The 17,743-nt window shown below is 43.2% G+C and overlaps 1 pseudogene; it reads right to left on the bottom strand.

Moving 5' to 3' along the window:
• Positions 1-14,277: 14,277 nt before the first annotated feature.
• LOC124778635 lies at positions 14,278-14,395 on the bottom strand (annotated as a pseudogene).
• Between the last annotated feature and the right edge of the window lie 3,348 nt (positions 14,396-17,743).

Below are 17,743 nucleotides of genomic sequence, written 5' to 3'. Positions count from 1 at the left end.
CAGGAATCAGAAAAACAAACATGGTATGCTGTTGCAATGGCACTGGTCACAGTACCCGCCTTGGTACAAAAAACTGGTCAGTAAGTAAGCCTTCAGCAGAAATTCTTGTAGTTCCAATATACACTGAAGAGCCAAAGAAACTGGTACACCTACCTAATATCGTGCAGGGCCCCCTCGAGCACGCAGACGTGCCGCAACACGACGTGGCATGGACCCGACTAATGTCTGAATTAGTGCTGGAGGGATTTCACGCCATGTTTCCTACAGCACTGTCCATAAATTCGTAAGAGTACAAAAGGTTGGAGATCTCTCCTGAAAAGCACGTTCCAAGGCATCCCGTATTTGCTCAATAATGTACATGTCTGGGGAGTTTGATGGCCAGCTGAAATGTTTAAACTGATAAGAGTGTTGCTGAAGCCACTTTGTAGCAATTGTGGACATGTTGGATGTCGCATTGTCCTGCTGGAACTGCCCACGGCCGTCGGAATTCAAAATGAACATGAATGGATGCAGGTAATCAGACAGGATGCTTATGTACGTGTCACCTGTCAGAGTCGTACCTAGACGTATCGGGAGTCCCATATCACAAACTGCGCGCGCCAAACACCATTATAGAGCCTCCACCAGCTTGAACATTCCCCTGCTAACATGCACGGTCCATGGATTCATGAGGGTGTCTCCATATCCGTACATGTCCATCCGCTAGATGCCATTTGAAACGAAACTCGTAGGACCAGGCAACATGTTTCCATTCATCAACAGTCTTACGTGGGTGTGTGTTGATGGCCCTCTCTCTCTCTCTCTCACTCTATCTCACTCTCTCTTGTCATTATCCATGACTCACTTCCATAAAGTAGCCCAGGGACAGCCATTACCTTAGAGAACATGTCCTGAGCGTCCTTCCGCGTTTTGCTCTTAATGTTCTTTTTATAGTGCCGCATATCATTTGGAATTCTTTTACTGTATTATCTACGTCTCTACTATCCTTAAAAATATATTACATCCAAGGGAGCTAAACTTAGGGATTTTTTCAATTAGTTGACTGTTTATGATTATTTCTGCTCTTAGGGCGTTTCTTCCAATAAAAACCATCTATATTTGAATTGAGTACAGATGCAACATATGTGATGCTCTTTGCAATACATTTTCTGTTTCATCTATACACAGCAGTTCGTCAGCAAATAACAGCGAATTAATAAATTCGCTTTGTCCTATGTTAACACATTGTGTTGGAAGCGTACTTTGCCACACACAAGTGGTGCCGTCCAAATAGATATTAATGTCTACCAGCTTGTCTACATCCTTGTCTTACTCTCTGGCTTAAAATTAATATCTGCTGCTCTCTTTCTCTCTGCAGAACTATATGTATTTAAAATGCAGACTCTTTATTGTAGATGTAAGATGTGCAGAGTATCCATGTCTTTGTAAAATTACCCATAGTGCCTTCCTATCTACCTTTAGAACGTCAATTCGAAATCGAGGAAGACTGTATTTTCTCCGCTTCTCCAACTTTGTGTTTGTTGTGTGCATATTATCTGATCAAGATCTTCGTTTACTAAACCTATTTTGAACTTCATATAACTTGGCTTCTGCTATTGACTACAAACAAGCATTGAGTGCCTTATTATATATTTTGCATCCTGTGCTCAAGATACTTATTGCACTGTAATTTTTTGCGCTGAATCCGTCTACTTTATCGGAAATTGGTAATTCGTTTGCTATCCTTCATTGTTCCGGTTGGTTGGTTGGTTTTGGGGAAGGAAACCAGACAGCGTGGTCATCGGTCTCATCGGATTAGGGAAGGATGGGGAAGGAAGTCGGCCGTGCCCTTTCAGAGGAACCATCCCGGCATTTGCCTGGATTGATTTAGGGAAATCACGGAAAACCTAAATCAGGATGGCCGGACGCGGGATTGAACCGTCGTCCTTCCGAATGCGATTCCAGTGTCTAACCACTGCGCCACCTCGCTCGGTCCGTTGTTCTGGTATCTTACTTGCAAGCCAGCACATATTTATCAAATACACACATAACAAATAAATTAATAAGAACCCCATGAACCATGGACATTGCCGTTGGTGGAGAGGCTTGCGTGCCTCAACGATACAGATAGCCGGACTGTAGGTGCAACCACAACGGAGGGGTATCTGTTGAGAGGCCAGACAAATGTGTGGTTCCTGAAGAGGGGGAGCAGCCTTTTCAATAGTTGCAGGGGCAACAGTCTGGATGATTGACTGATCTGGCTTTGTAACACTAAACAAAACGGCCTTGCTGTGCTGGTACTGCGAACGGATGAAAGCAAGGGGAAACTACAGCCGTAATTTTTCCCGAGGGCATGCAGCTTTACTGTATGATTAAATGATGATGGCGTCCTCTTGGATAAAATATTCCGGAGGTAAAACAGTCCCCCATTCGGATCTCCGGGCGGGGACTACTCGAGAGGACATCGTTATCAGGAGAAAGAAAACTGGCGTTCTACGGATCGGAGCGTGGAATGTCAGATCCCTTAATCGGGCAGGTAGGTTAGAAAATTTAAAAAGGGAAATGGATAGTTTAAAGTTAGATATAATGGGAATTAGTGAAGTTCGGTGGCAGGAGGAACAAGACTTTTGGGCAGGTGAATACAGGGTTATAAATACAAAATCAAATAGGGGTAATGCAGGAGTAGGTTTAATAATGAATAAAAAAAAAATAGTAGTGCGGGTAAGCTACTAAAACCAGCATAGTGAACGGATTATTGTGGCCAAGATAGACACGAAGCCCACGCCTACTACAGTAGTGCAAGTTCATATGCCAACTAGCTCTGCAGATGAAGAAATTGATGAAATGTATGAAGAGATACAAGAAATTATTCAGGTAGTGAAGGGAGATGAAAACTTAATAGTCATGGGTGACTGGAATTCGACAGTGGGAAAAGGAAGAGAAGGAAACGTAGTAGGTGAATATGGATTGGGGCTAAGAAATGAAAGAGGAAGCCGCCTGGTAGAATTTTGCACAGAGCATAACTTAATCATAGCTAACACTTGGTTCAAGAATCATGAAAGAAGGTTGTATACATGGAAGAACCCTGGAGATACTAAAAGGTTTCAGATAGATTATATAATGGTAAGTCAGAGATTTAGGAACCAGATTTTAAATTGTAGGCATTTCCAGGGGCAAATGTGGACTCTGACCACAAGCTATTGGTTATGAACTGTAGATTAAAACTGAAGAACTGCAAAAAGGTAGGAATTTAAGGAGATGGGACCTGGATAAACTGAAAGAACCAGAGGTTGTACAGAGTTTCAGGGAGAGCATAAGGGAACAATTGAGCGGAATTGGGGAAAGAAATACAGTAGAAGAAGAATGGATAGCTTTGAGGAATGAAATAGTGAAGGCGGCAGAGGATCAAGTAGGTAAAAAGACGAGGGTTAGCAGAAATCCTTGGGTAACAGAAGAGATACTAAATTTAATTGATGAAAGGAGAAAATACAAAAATGCGGCAAGTGAAGCAGGCAAAAAGGAATACAAACGTCTCAAAAATGAGATCGACAGGAAGTGCAAAATGGCTGAGCAGGGATGGCTAGAGGACAAATGTAAGGATGTAGAGGCTTATCTCATGAGGGGTAAGATAGATATTGCCTACAGGAAAATTAAAGTTCTAAGCAAAAAAGGTAAAGCAGAAAGGTGGAAGGAGTATATAGAGGGTCTATACAGGGGCGATGTTCTTGAGGACAATATTATGGAAATGGAATAGAAGGTAGATGAAGATGAAATGGGAGATATGATACTGCGTGAAGAGTTTGACAGAGCACTGAAAGACCTAAGTCGAAACAAGGCCCCGGGAGTAGACAACATTCCATTAGAACTACTGACAGCCTTGGGAGAGCCAGTCCTCACAAAACCCTACCATCTGGTGAGCAAGATGTGTGAGAAAGGCGAAATTTCCTCAGACTTCACGGAGAATATAATAATTGCAATCCCAAAGAAAGCAGGTGTTGACAGATGTAAAAATTACCGAACTATCACTTTAATAAGTCCCAGCTGCAAAATACTAACGCGAATTCTTTACAGACGAATGGAAAAACTGTTAGAAGCCGACCTAGGGGAAGATCAGTTAGGATTTTGTAGCAATGTTGGAACACGTGAGGCAATACTGACCTTACGACTTATCTTAGAAGAAAGATTAAGGAAAGGCAAACCTACATTTCTAGCATTTGTAGACTTAGAGAAGGCTTTTGACAATGTTGACTGGAACACTCTCTTCCAAATTCTGAAGGTGGCAGAGGTAAAATAGAGGGAGCGAAAGGCTATTTACAAAAAAATGGGTCAAATGGCTCTGAGCACTATGGGACTTAAGATCTATGGTCATCAGTCCCCTAGAACTTAGAACTACTTAAACCTAACTAACCTAAGGACAGCACACAACAACCAGGCTATTTACAATTTGTACAGAAAGCAGATGGCAGCTATAAGAGTCGAGGGACATGAAGAGGAAGCAGTGGTTGGGAAGGGAGTGAGACAGGGTTGTAGCGTCTCCCCGATGCTATTCAATCTGTATATTGAGCAAGCAGTTAAGGAAACGAAAGAAAAGTTCGGTGTAGGTACCAAAATCCATGGAGAAGAAATAAAAACTTTGAGGTTCGCCGATGACATTGTAATTCTATCAGAGACAGCAAAGGACTTGGAAGAACAGTTGAACGGAATGGACAGTGTCTTGAAAGGAGGGTATAAGATGAACATCAACAAAAGCAAAACGGGGATAATGGAATGTAGTCGAATTAAGTCGGGTGATGCTGAGGGAATTAGATTAGGAAATGAGACACTTAAAGTAGTAAAGGAGTTTTGCTATTTGGGGAGCAAAATAACTGATGATGGTGGAAGTAGAGAGGATATGAAATGTAGTCTGGCAATGGTAAGGAAAGCGTTTCTGAAGAAGAGAAATTTGTTAACATCGAGTATAGATTTAAGTGTCAGGAAGTCATTTCTGAAAGTATTTGTATGGAGTGCAGCCATGTATGGAAGTGAAACATGGACGATAAATAGTTTGGACAAGATGAGAATAGAAGCTTTCGAAATGTGGTGCTACAGAAGAATGCTGAAGATTAGATGGGTAGATCACATAACTAATGAGAAGGTACTGAATAGAATTGGGGAGAAGAGGAGTTTGTGGCACAACTTGACTAGAAGAAGGGGTCGGTTGGTAGCACATGTTCTGAGGTATCAAAGAATCACCAATTTAGTTTTGGAGGGCAGCATGGAGGGTAAAAATCGTAGACGGAGACCAAGAGATGAATACACTAAGCAGATTCAGAAGGATGTAGGCTACAGTAGGTACTGAGAGATGAAGAGGCTTGCACAGGATAGAGTAGCATGGAGAGCTGCATCAAACCAGTCTCAGGACTGAAGACCACAACAGCAACAACAACAACAACAACAACATGGTACTGATCCCCCGTGGTACATTAAACGGTTAAAATACCGTTGCAGAAGCAACGAAAAAAGCATGCCCAATTTAAGAGAACGCAAAACCCTCAAAATTGCCGAAACTTTACAGAAGCTCGAAATATAGCGCGAACTTTAATGCGAGATGATTCACACTTTCCACAACGAAAACTCTGTCTCGAAATCTAGCAAAAAATCCAAAGAGATTCTGGTCCTATGTCAAGTGCACCAGCTGGAAGAATCAATCAATACCGTCACTGCGCGGTAACACTGGTGATGTTACTGATGACAGAGCCACTAATGTAGAGTTATGAAACGCGGTTCTCCGAAACCTCTTAAGACGAAGTGCACGATAAATCACACAAATCCAAAGGCTGTAAATTCAACTTAATACAGGGCTATTACAAATGATTGAAGCGATTTCATAAATTCACTGTAGCTCCATTCATTGACATATGGCCACGACACACTACAGATACGTAGAAAAACTCTAAGTTTTGTACGGCTGAAGCCGCACTTCAGGTTTCTGCCGCCAGAGCGCTCGAGAGCGCAATGAGACAAAATGGCGACAGGAGCCGAGAAAGCGTATGTCGTGCTTGAAATGCACTCACATCAGTCAGTCATAACAGTGCAACGACACTTCAGGACGAAGTTCAACAAAGATCCACCAACTGCTAACTCCATTCGGCGATGATATGCGCAGTTTAAAGCTTCTGGATGCCTCACGGTTTAAAGTTTACGGCCCCTTTTTCTTCTGCGAAAAAAACGTTACAGGACACGTGTATCTGGACATGCTGGAAAATTGGCGCATGCCACAACTGGAGACCGACAGGGCCGACTTCATCTTTCAACAGGATGGTGCTCCACCGCACTTCCATCATGACGTTCGGAATTTCTTAAACAGGAGATTGGAAAACCGATGGATCGGTCGTGGTGGAGATCACGATCAGCAATTCATGTCATGGCCTCCACGCTCTCCCGACTTAACCCCATGCGATTTCTTTTTGTGGGGTTATGTGAAAGATTCAGTGTTTAAATCTTCTCTACCAAGAAACGTGCCAGAACTGCGAGCTCGCATCAACGATGCTTTCGAACTCATTGATGGGGACACGCTTCGCCGAGTGTGGGAGGAACTTGATTATCGGCTTGATGTCTGCCGAATCACTAAAGGGGCACATATCGAACATTTGTGAATGGCTAAAAAAACTTTTTGAGTTTTTGTATGTGTGTGCAAAGCATTGTGAAAATATCTCAAACAATAAAGTTATTGTAGAGCTGTGAAATCGCTTCAATCATTTGTAATAACCCTGTACTCAGGGATTAAGAACAATTTAAATTGGAACGATTGCATAGACAATGTTGAGGGTAAAGCAAACCAAAGACTACGATTTATTTGCAGAACACTGACAAAAAGTGACAGGTCTACTAAAGAGACTGCCGATACTGCCCTACTGGAGTACTGCTGTGCGGTATGGGACACGCATCAGATAGGACTGATGGAGGACATCGAGAAATTTCAAACAAGAATAGCTCATTCTGTAATATTTCAAAATAGGGAAGAGAGCGCCACGGATATAATTCGTGAATTGGTGTGCCATTCATTAAAACAGAGGCGTTTTTCGCTGCGTCAGGATCTTCTCAGCTGGCCAAAGTGGCCGAGCGGTTCTAGGCGCTTCCGTCCGGAACCGCGCTGCTGCTACGGTGGCAGGTTCGAGTCCTGCCTCGGGCATGGATGTGTGTGATGTCCTTAGGTTAGTTAGGTTTAAGTAGTTCTAAGTCTAAGTGACTTGATGACCTCAGATCTTAAGTCCCATAGTGCTTAGAGACATTTGAACCACTTGGCTCTTCTCATGAAATTTCAATTGCTAGCTTTCTCCTCAGTGTGTGAAAATATTTTGTTGGTGCCCACCTACATATGTAGGAACGATTATCATAATGAAATAAAGGAAATCAGTGCTCGCACAGAAAGACTTATTCGTTTTTCCCGCATCCAGTTTGAGAGCAGAACGGTAGGCAATAGCTTGAAGGTGGTTAGATGAACCCTCTGCCAGGCACTTGACTGTGAACTGCAAAGTGATTATGTAGATGTATATATACAGTTACTTCTGGACCGAGAGTCTTTCTGTTTTTTGTTCCCCGTACTGCGCATTCCAGCTCTTCTCTGGTTATGGTATATAAGCCTTTGGTTTCCATCTTTACCTCGTCTTCTGTCAACTGATTATCATTATACCAAAGATTTTTATAATGTCACATCCAACCCTGAATTTGTATTGCATCCATCCTCACAGTATTTCTCTCCATCTTATTCAGATTTCTCAATAATTTATAACAGAAGTCCATGCGTCCATGCACATCGTCTTCAGTTTCTATGAGAAACCTAATTCAGCTTTCCCCATGTGCATCTCTTATTATTGCTTTTGCTTTGTCCGATGTTGCCTGTATTTTTCCCTCGAATCTTCGAGGCAGTTTGTATAAAATTCAAACAGGATTTCTGTTTCTTCTCTTTATGCCTCTTTTATTTCTAAATTCCATATCTTTAAACCTTTGTTATTTTTATTTATTCTATTTTTCCCCTCTAGAACTACTGAAGTTATTCCCTGAAGTCTTAATTTGTGTTATCATTATCCTGTCCTTTCTTCCTGTCAGTGTTTCCATGACATTTCTTGATTGTCGATTCTGCGAAGAGCCTCATCTATAGACCAACAACTCCATCTCTCGCTTCCCACATCCCATGGTTCCCTTCCACACAAGCTATGCTCCAGGTATATGTTCCAAGAAATTTCTTCGTCAAACTAAGGCGAATGTTCGATACTAGTAGACCTTTTAGCCAGGAGTGTCTTATTTGGTTGCGATAATCTACTTTTTATATCCTCTTTGCTTCGTTCTTCACTTGCTATTTTATTTTTAAGGTAGCAGAGTTCCTTCACTTCAGGTACATCGTGATCCCAAATTTTGTTGTCAAGTTTATAACTGTCCTTTTTTACGCTGTTCCTCATTACTTCCACCTTTCTCCAGCTTACTTACATTTTGTTCTCAGTAGTTTGTTCCGTATGTTCTGTAATTCTTCGCTTTCGCTGTGTATAGCGATGCCATCAGCCAATAATATCTTTGATATTGTTTCACCCTAAATTTTATTCACTCTCATGAAGCTAAATTTTATTTCCACCATCGCATCTTCAACGTGCAGATTCAGAAGTAGGGGAGAAAGAACGTTTTTTCTAGATCGACAAAACGAAAGTGACTTGCTTTTCTTATGTACTGGAACCATTACAAAGCGTAACGTGAAATCTGCGTCTCTGGTGCCTTTCCCATTCGCGAAGCCAAATTCATCGTCACCTACAGGACCACCAATTTTCTTTTCCAGCACTCTGTATATTACGCTTGTCACTAACGTGGATTAAGAACTGTTAAGCTGATTGTGTCACAGTTCTCGCTTATGGCTTTGCCGTCTTCGGAAAGTGTGATAGTATGTCTCCAATCCCAGATACTTTACAGCAAGTTGAAATAGTCGGTTGGTTGTCGTTCCCCTGTGATTTCAGAAACTCTGTGGGAATGTTCTTTGTCCCTTCTGCATATTTGATTGCTAGACCTCAAAACTCCGTCAAACTCAGAGTGTCACAATTGATTCCACTCGCCATCAAAAATCGACTTCACTGTCTTGTTGCCTCACGTCAGGTTTTACACTACTGGCCATTAAAATTGCTACACCAAGAAGAAATGCAGATTATAAACGGGTATTTGTTGGAAAAATATATTATACTAGAACTGACATGTGATTACATTTTCACGCAATTTGGGTGCATAGACCCTGAGTAGTCAGTACCCAGAACAACCGCCTCTGGCCGTAATAACGGCCTTGATACACCTGGGCAATAAGTCAGAGCTTGGATGGCGTGTACAGGTACAGCTGCCCATGCAGCTTCAACACGATACCACAGTTCATCAAGAGTAGTGACTGGCGTATTTTGACGAGCCAGTTACTCGGCCACCACTGACCAGACGTTTTCAGTAGGTGAAAGATCTGGAGAATGTGCTGGCCAGGGCAGTAGTCGAACATTTTCTGTACCCAGAAAGGCCCGTACAGGACCTGCAACACGCGGTCGTGCATTATCCTGCTGAAATGTAGGGTTTCGCAGGGATCGAATGAAGGGTAGAGCCACGGGTCGTAACACATGTGAAATGTAACGTCCACTGTTGAAAGTACCGTCAATTTGAGAAAGAGGTGACCGAGACGTGTAACCAATGGCACCCCATACCATCACGCCGGGTGATACGCCAGTATGGCGATGACGAATACACGCTTCCAATGTGCGTTCACCGCCATGTCACCAAACACGGATGCGACCATCATGATGCTGTAAACAGAACCTGGATTCATCCGAAAAAATGACGTTTTGCCATTCGTGCACCCAGGTTTGTCGTTGAGTACACCATCGCAGGCGCTCCTGTCTGTGATGCATCGTGAAGGGTAACCGCAGGCATGGTCTCCGAGCTAACAGTCCATGCTGCTGCAAACGTCGTCGAACTGTTCGTGCAGATGGTTGTTGTCTTGCAAACGCTCCCATCTGTTGACTCAGGGATCGAGACGTGGCTGCACGGTCCGTTACAGCCATGCGGATAAGATGCCTGTCATCTCAACTGCTAGTGATACGAGGCCGTTTGGATCCAGCACGGCGTTCTGTATTACCCTCCTGAACCCACCGATTCCATATTTTGCTAACAGTCATTGGATCTCGATCAACGCAAGCAGCAATGTCTCGATACGATAAACCACAATCGCGATAGGCTACAATCCGACCTTTATCAAAGTGGGAAACGTGATGGTACGCATTTCTCCTCCTTACACGAGGCATCACAACAACGTTTCACCAGGCAACGCCGGTCAACTGCTGTTTGCGTATGAAAAATCGGTTGGAAACTTTCACCATGTCAGCACGTTGTAGGTGTCACCACCGGCGCTAACCTTGTGTGAATGCTCTGAAAAGCTAATCATTTGCATATCACAGCATCTTCTTCTTGTCGGTTAAATTTCGCGTCTGTAGCACGTCACTTCGTGGTGTAGCAATTTTAATGGCTAGTAGTGTAGTTGTCTCCCTCTTAGGAGTCTTCATTGTACTCTTGCAACCTGTCCGCTTATTCCTCTGCCTTTAATATTGAAGGGGGAATTGAAGAGCCCACTCCGTACGCCGAAATCGGAGTTCAGACACTTTTATTGTGCCAAGGTTACCGGTTTCATCAGTCTTACGCTGCCATGTTCTTATCGTACGGAACTTGTTATAAAGTTTCCATGTTACATTACTTGAAGTCAAAACAGAAAAAACGCTTTATACGTATACATACCTTGATGAAAACCCAAATGACAAAATCCTCCTAGCGTCCATGCATATTTGCGGAGAACTCCCGAGCTCTGCGCACAGCATTCCGCCGACAGTAGCAGTGAAAGCACTACTTAACACTGGGCAGTGCGCCTTAAGAATAACTTAGTACTAGGCAGCTTTAGGTTTTTGCCACGAGCCTTATTAATAATGAGTTAAGAAGGTAGTAATTTGTCTAGCCAAAGACGGAAAAGAAGCAAATTATAATCCCTTAACCCTTGTTTGACGCCTGCGCTCTTTTTAAACCACAAGGCTCTTTTAATTAAAAAGGAACAGTAGGCTTCTCATCCTCCATATATGATTTTATGGAATTTTTTTATTATCACTGAAAAAAATGTTTATGGTTATATCACTGATCGTAGTCAAGTAATTTGAAATTTTTGCAGTTGGGTCGGAAAATGCGCTAGGCAATCAGTACGTGAGTTTCAGTGCTATATTTTTACGAAAATAAAGACTTGGCAACAATTCACCTTACCAATTTACTTTTATATGTCCATTGTTGTAACTAAATCGTAGAGCATACATGCAAGTGCATTGTTGGAACAGATTCACAGTTAGAAAGTGCGCTTTGTCGAACTAAGTCGTGGTTTTATATTTTATTCATAATGGATTATGATACACGCTACAAAAGGGACTACATTCTCCAGCAGGGTTTAGCACATACAGGTCACTAAGAGTTACAGAGTTAACTGAATCAATTTTTGAAAATGTGAATGAGAGTGATGCTGTTGTAGATGTGATAAAGGAATGTACACATGTCGGAGACGAGGTAGATGTAAATGAATGTGAAGACGATGAATAATGGTATTCAGGAAACTAGGAAACATAATCTTGTACCTAGAAGTGGATAGATTATACAATGAGGCACCAAAGAAACTGGTACAGTCATGTGTATTCAAATACAGAGATATGTAAACAGGCAGAACACAGCGCTGCGGTCGGCAACGCCTATATAAGACAAGTGTTCAAAAATGGCTCTGAGCACTATGGGACTCAACTGCTGAGGTCATTAGTCCCCTAGAACGCAGAACTAGTTAAACCTAACTAACCTAAGGACATCACAAACATCCATGCCCGAGGCAGGATTCGAACCTGCGACCGTAGCGGTCTCGCGGGTCCAGACTGCAGCGCCTTTAACCGCACGGCCACTTCGGTCGGCAAGACAAGTGTCTCGCGCAGATGTTAGATCGGTTACTGCTACTACGATGGCATGTTACCAAGTTTTAAGTGAATCTGAACGTTGTGTTATAGTCGACGTGATGGGGCACACCATCTCCGAGGTAGCGATGAAGTGGGGATTTTCCCCTACGGCCATTTCATGAGAGTACCGTGAAAATCAGGAATCAGGAAAAACATCAAATCTCCGGCATCACTGCGGCAGGAAAAAAATCCTGCAAGAACCGGACCAACGACCACTGAAGAAAATCGCTGAACTTGGTAGCAGTGCAGCCCTTCGCAAATTGCTGCAGATTTCAATTCTGGGCCATCAACAAGTATCAGCGTGCAAACCATTCAACAAAACATCATCGATAAGGGCTTTCGGAGCCGAAGGCCCAATCGTGTACCCTTGATGACTGCACCACAGAAAGCTTGAAGCCTGCCGGCCTCATCAACACCGACATTGGACTGTTTATGACTAGAAACATGTTGAGTGGTCGGACGAGTCTCGTTTCAAATTGTTTCAAGCAGATGGACATGCACGAGTATGGGGACAAGCTCATAAATCCATGGACCCCGCGTGTCAGCAGGGGAATGTTCAAGCTGGTGGAGGCTCTGTAATGTTGTGGGGCGTATGCAGTTGGAGTGATATGGCATCCCTGATACGTCTAAATACGACTCTGACAGCTGACACGTACGTAAGTATCCTGTCTGATCACCTGCATCCATTCATGTCCATTTTGCATTCCGACGGATTTGGGGAATTCCATCGGCAAAATGCGATACCCCACACGTCCAGAATTGCTACAAAGTGGCTCCAGGAATATGAGTTTAAACACTTCCGCTGGCCATCGAATTCCCCAGACATGAACATTATTGAGCATATCTGGGATGCCTTGCAACGTAGTGTTCAGCAGAGATCTCCACCCTTTCGTACAACCCAACAGGATTCGTAGTGTCAGTTTCCTCCAGCACTAATTCAGACATTAGACGAGTCCATGCCACGTCGTGTTGCGGCACTTCTGCGTGCTCTGGAGGGCTCTACACGATAATAGGCAGGTGTATCAGTTTCTTCAGTATATATGCCGTAATACTATCCGATGCGCGCAAGCGGGCGTCATGGAATATAATACGTGAAACTGTGCATTTTCTGTATCACCTTAGACGATAATTAAAAATAATGGTATATTGTCTCAGATTTCTTATCACCAATCACAGGCAGAGTGTAATACTCATGCATACCAGTAATTCTGCAGAAGACAGCAGAATTCTACACCCATATCTTCAACGCCGGATTGAACTTGACTCTACACAACTAAAGGCATTCTTTGGGCTACTAATAATAGCTGGTTTACACAAGACCCATGACAAACCTTTGAGTGAATTTTGGCCAGAGGAGTCAATATGAGCTTTTCAAGATTTCATGATATTCTGATGTGCCTCCAGTTCGATGATAAACTTACAAGAGAAGAAACAAAGGTCATTTCTGGATCAAAATCTGAACCTGTACGGGCTTTGTTTGAAATTTTCGTCCTTCTTATATCACTGGGCATTATATTATAGTTGATTAGCACTTGTGTACGTTAATGGGACAGTGTCCATTCAAGGTGTGCATTCCTTCAAAATATGAAAAGTACAGAATAAAAGTGTGTGCTGTTGTAGATTGTGAGACCAATTATATCATAAATGCACAACTGTATACAGGGAAATCTGCTGGAGCGAGGGAAATAAATAAACGGAAACGAGTGGTACATAATTTAGTAGAGAAAGTGGTAGGTAAATTACCACTGACAATTTTTTTTGCCACTTTTCAAACATAATTATAGCATCGAACAACAATGTGGATGGGTCTCATAATATGTCATTATTATTTTTGTGGAAATATTTTATATTTATCGGCATATAGTTACTAAAATGATTTTGGGGTCGAAAATGACCCCATACGTGTCACATGTTTTTCCAGAGCTGGTACTATGCGAGGATTACTTAATGAATACTGAGGGGCTAGTTCCGTTCACCATTCGGATCTTATACTAATAGCCTAGAATTACAGAGCCCACGCAACGTACTTGCGTGTGGCCACGCTACTTGTAGCTTCCTTATGGAACCAGAAACTCCTCCCGAACAGGTCATGAAGGCCCAAAGGTTACCGACCGGCCGCCGTGTCATCCTCAGACCACAGGCGTCACCGGATGCGGGTATGGAGGGGCATGTGGTCAGCACACCGCTCTCCCGGCCGTATGTCAGTTTCCGAGACCGGAGCCGCTACTTATCAATCAAGTAGCTCCTCAGTTTGCCTCGAAAGGGCTGAGTACACCCCGCTTGCCAACAGCGCTCGGCAGACCGTATGGTCACCCATCCAAGTGCTAGCCCAGCCCAACAGCGCTTAACGTCGGTGATCTGACGGGAACCGGTGTTACCACTGCGACAAGGCCGTTGGCAAGGAACCAGAAAGCTGGTTCTTTAATACGGGTAACCAAATCAACAACCGTAAGAACTGCTGCAACCGCTATTCGCACTAGCCATCACTGAGTACTTTAACTTTTGGTACACCCATAGGGTAGCCCCTCCACAATAAAAGCCAGCACAATGATCTGCTTACATATGTCTTGACAAATTTCAGCCACATACAAGCAAAGCTGAGTTCAATGTTCAGACATGAACAAAATAGGTTAAATCACTCATTGTTCACCAAATGGAATACCGCCGGCAAGTCGCATCGGTAGCCCACTTGGGCAAACTGAACTAAGGCCGCTAGCACAGGAGCAACATGGAATCGACTGATTTGTAGCAAGGTTAGAGGTTAGCGAAACAATTCCAGAGCACGGGGATGCTCAGGCAACGATGTCGTGTGATAGTAAGTAATAACCTAAGTAATACATAACGTTATCTGTGACGGCTGTGCTCGATGAGAATCACACCTTTAACCGCAGCTATTTTAGTCCGTAGCTATTCCGTTGTCTGAGTAGGGCAAAGATTTATGTACAACGTCAATTCTCATAGTTGTAACGTCATTAGCAACCCCATGGTTCACAACAAGACCATACCACTTTGTAGCAGGAAGATACAGCCACACACAGCAAACAGCAAATAAGCAGATGCTCAAAGGAACTGCCCAATGTAGAAACCTCCTCAACACAAATTTAGGAGAAAAGACAATGCTGCCTGAACCTGAGCCAGTATAAACCCTGCAACCAAAGCATCGACTCTTGTCGTGTTCCCTAAACGCAGGAATACTACAGCCTATGAAACATCCTAACTGGAAATGCTTACTGGTCCAACGAAGCCGCCTCTGGCATTCTCTACCACCAGACTGTGGCTGTTCTGCAGAAGTTTCACACCCTTTCACACCACGTGACGGAGAGAGAGACTACGTCAGCCGAGCGGCGGCATCGCACTCCATAAACATGGCGATTCAGAAGTGCCGGACGGTTGAACACCTTGCACTCTCTCTTGTCAGACCTGTAGAAAACAGAATTATAATAATGTTCCTGCATGAATAAAATTTTATTAAGATGGGTTAAACGTAATGTTTTTGAAGAATACACGTTCAGTGTCCTTGAAGAAACCCTTCACATTCATTCGAAAGGCATTAACCGATAGTGCAATATGTAGAAGAGAAAAGTCCTAAAAATTAATCATCAACAAATGGAACATCGCCTGATCTCTGTCAGATCCTCACCCCCCGCCTCCCCCTCCTGCTTTGACAAGGCTGTTGGCAGAACGAGTGTTATGTCGTATGCAGGAAGTTTTCGGCCACCACTGCTGGTATTGATGATAATGACGATTTATAGCAGAGGGCGCTAAACAGCAAGGTCATCAGCGCCTTTGCATTAATGATATACCGAAGAAGATTGTGAAAATCTATGGAAAAAGAACAATAGACTGGGAAACTACGTTTCATCCCACTACAGGAATCGTAAAGCGTCCCCAAGCAGGTGAACTTCAGAAAAGTCCGTAATAAAAACCCAGTGAGACATAGTGGTTCAAATGACTCTGAGCACTACGGGACTTAACTTCTAAGGTCATCAGTCCCCTAGAACTTAGAACTACTTAAACCTAACTAACCTAAGGACATCACACACATCCATGCCCGAGGCAGAATTCGAACCTGCGACCGTAGTGGTCGCGCGGTTCCAGACCGTAGCGCCTAGATGCTGCGTACATCTGTCCAATAGCGAGAAGGGCATTTTGAGAATCGAAGCAGATGACACATTTTTTAATCACGACCCAGTTTATTTGCTCCATTGTCCTCAGGACAGCAAACAGTTTCTCAAAATAATCTGAAAACTGGTCTGGGAGCCCTATTCTGAAGACAATGTCGGGGAACACAACAGAAGAACCTAAAAAAAATCTTCCTGCTTAGAACCATCCGCGTAGACAGTAATAAAGTCTGTGTGGCTATGTAAAATCTCATTAAATTTATCTTTAAAAACATAGTCTGGGGAACAACGCTTCTTGTAAGCAGTCAGTTCTAAAAGCTAAGTGGGCCTTGGTAGTAGCCAGGGGGATGCCCTACTCCACCCCTGGCTTTGGACTTGAATGCCCCTCATCTGTAATAACTCAAGGCTCTCCCTTGCACGGATCCCAAATGGCCGTGTTGCTTGTGGCCGATGAACGAACAGTCGTTCCAGAGGCGGCTGGACAATGTAGCTGGATGCTGGCGATGTAGGAACGGACAGTCCCCTATATGCTTGGCGTACCTCGAAAAGAAGACGTAGAATACAATACACAGTGGAGGCTCACAAGCCTCAGCAGACAAACTAACAACAGGGCTCGTGCGATAGGCTCCTGTTGACAGCCTAATACCCTCGTGGTAAACTGCATCCAGCAGTTTAAGGTACGAAAGCCTTGCTGGCCCATAAATCTCACATCTCTATTCAAGCCGGGATCGCACAAAGGCCTTATAAAGTTGGCGCAGACGTGCAAAGTAGAAGCAGTGACTGGTTTAGACTACTAGTCAAAGTTGCTACCCTCAGACCAACATATGCGAACATCTAACAAAGGCTCAGATTTGTAAGTACATCACCTTGTAAGACGAATTTTATTGAAGCTGACTGTCTATAAATGCTTATAGAGAAACAATTGGTGCTTCATTACTGCTAATGTATGCATCCATAATTGTTAAGCTGTGTATACAGGTCATTTAGCGTCATATGTTTTCAGCTATAAAAGTTGTCGGATACCATTATGTCACACAATGTGACGTAGGAATGCTTGGAGACTGATCGGTGTTTTTTAAGACCGATAAAGTGGCTGCTAAAAAAAATTATTTGTTGTGAAAATACGTACAAAAGCATCAGCGGTTTTATGTTTTTCCCACGTCTTCTTTTATTCAGGCTATTCACTCCTCTTGTAAGCAATTACCTCCTTACTGATATCTACGTACGACTGTCAGATTATAAGCAATTAAATCTGTCACAGTACGATCTGATCGTTTCATCAGAGAGGATTCCTTTTCACCTACAACACTCAATACAGTATTTGCAAGATGTCGAAATACGTATTCATCCGATACGAAGTACTGCACACAATTAACAGTAAGCCATCGGCGAGGTAGTGCTGAAAAGTTTCTGGCTTTGACCCATTCCTACTGAAACAGAGAAATGCATGTGGCATCAAATGAAACTTACTACACAGTTATGTACGTTTGCAAAAATCTGGTGTTTCTTATTCTTATAACAATTTTTAATCGGGTAGAAGGTGAAATGAGCAAGGCTCAAGTAAGTTTCAGCGGTGTCATGAAGCATTTGCCTGTCCGTGGAAAGTCTGTAAAGGACATCCAGAAT

Source organism: Schistocerca piceifrons, chromosome 2, assembly GCF_021461385.2.
Source record: "Schistocerca piceifrons isolate TAMUIC-IGC-003096 chromosome 2, iqSchPice1.1, whole genome shotgun sequence".
Lineage (NCBI taxonomy): Eukaryota > Metazoa > Arthropoda > Insecta > Orthoptera > Acrididae > Schistocerca > Schistocerca piceifrons.
Note: the sequence above shows the minus strand (reverse complement) of the source record. Positions and strands in the feature narration are given on the sequence as shown.